Source organism: Myotis brandtii, unplaced genomic scaffold (assembly GCF_000412655.1).
Source record: "Myotis brandtii unplaced genomic scaffold, ASM41265v1 scaffold123, whole genome shotgun sequence".
NCBI lineage: Eukaryota > Metazoa > Chordata > Mammalia > Chiroptera > Vespertilionidae > Myotis > Myotis brandtii.
This window is the reverse complement of record NW_005354291.1, coordinates 11,236,995-11,239,091: the sequence shown is the minus strand read 5'-3', so window position 1 is coordinate 11,239,091 and position 2,097 is coordinate 11,236,995.

Below are 2,097 nucleotides of genomic sequence, written 5' to 3'. Positions count from 1 at the left end.
CATGCTATCCATACATTCAAAATAAATATCAATGCTTATTATGTAAATAGGAATTAAAAACAAAACAAGAATTCTCGGCAAGACCTCTTATGTAGTAAAGACAGCATTTTTTTTTTTTAGCTATCAAGTTGTTTAGTTTAAACAAGCTCATTTCTTCTCATGCTGCAATCCAGCCCATAGTTCTATTCATGATAACTAGCACTGCAGTCCATTTGGCACTGACTGAGCTGATGTTTAGCTGAAATAATTTATTGTTTCCAAATAGCCCTTCTAGTTTTGTTGCTATTTTCATTCCCAGACTAGAGGCTCAGTGGTTTATAAGATATCCTTGTAGTTTCTCCCCAATGCCAGAATCACAATCTACTCCCCTAGTTTGTAGAGCAGAAAAGTATATAGTTAATCAATAAATAGCTACTATCTTACTGTCAAGAACAAGGTGGTGGGCTAGGCACAATTTGGAATACAAATGGAACCCCCGTTCACTGACTTGTGAACCTTAGTTTCAGACGTGCTTTTTTAAAAAGATTTCCTTTCCCCTCCCCCCTCCAGATTCTCTCTAGCAAGAAAGTTCCAGGAGCTCTGGTCCATTTAAAATTGTTCTGGAATAGCCTGGGCCTCCTAGAAGGAGGCTTATGCATGTCTCTTGCTGGTGCTTCTGATTACTATGTTCCCTTTCTGTTCTGCATGGCATCTCTACTCCCCAGTTCTACAGCCTGGTTGCTGAGTGATGCCTGGCACCCATGCAGTAAACGGATGCCTTCTCCTCCTCTGCTCCTAGGTATAGGTTGATCAGCATCCGTTCCCAGGACAGTGTGTTCATCTACACGTCACCAGGCTCCCACAGGCCCTCTTCACTAGACTTCCCCTGCACAGACTACAAAATAGAGCTGCTACGAGATCTCATAGATGGTCTAATTTGAATGAAATGGAAATTAGATTTCTCTGTGTGTGTGTGTGTGTGTGTGTGTGTGTGTGTGTGTGTGTGTTTAATTCTAGTACTAGATCATGGAAACTACACAGGACCATCTTAGGGACTAATATGAAAAACACTCCCCTGACTCTTTTCAACTTTTCTTTCCTTGAAATTGGTTCTTTTCCATACGGTTTCTTCATTCCTCAGACCCCAAACTCCCCCAGATATATCTGAATCCTGGGGTAAAAACAGCAGAGGCAGGGAAGCTGAATTGCAACCATAAAGCCTTAGCAATTCTTGTAAAAGGCTGGCCTCCCTGCTATTTGTAGCAGGGTATGTAGCAGTTGGCTTCAGCCCCTGGGAAAGTGGAGCACAGGTCAAGGTGATGGGAGAAATCACCACTAGAAGGAACTAGAAACAATTTGATAAATGGAATGGTCACATTGCTATAAATAATGAGCTGGACTAACCTATATCTACAAAGAGTAGAAGTTGGCAACACTCAGAACGTTATATACTTGAAAACTTCATTTTAGCACTCTCAAAAATCAGGGTAAATGACTCCATAAACTGATTTTTTCCCCCCACAGCTGCCCCTGAGCATTTGTCTTCCCTTAAAAGGACTCTAGCTTCCTCCCATCCCTGCTTCAAAGACATCTGGATGCAAATCTTGATCTAGTAAATCTTCAATCCCAGTTTCCAGCCCCCTTGGAGGCATACACAGAATCAGGCTGCAGCCACAGAGGTGTCTGAGTTTAAGTTCTGGGAGGGACATTACTAGTATAACAATCTTACACTCCTAGGTAAATTCCACTTGGTCAGTATGCATTATTCTTTCAGATGTTATTGGATTCAATTTGCTAATATTTTGTGTCTTATCATGTTTTTATTTGGTTTTGATTCCAGAATTATGCTGACGTTATAAACTGAGTTAGAAAGGGTTTCTACCTACGTTATTTTCTGAAAAAGTTTTGTATAACATTAGTATTATTCTTCAAATGCTTCATTGAATTAACCAAAGAATCCACCTGATTGTAGGATTTTCTTTGTGGAAAGGTTTGCAGCTGAGTAGAAAAAAGATAACTATTTAGGAAATGGTACTGACATAATTGTTGCAGAAGGAAAGAAATTAAAACTGGATCTCTCTCTCTGTCTCTTTCACACACACACACACACACACACAC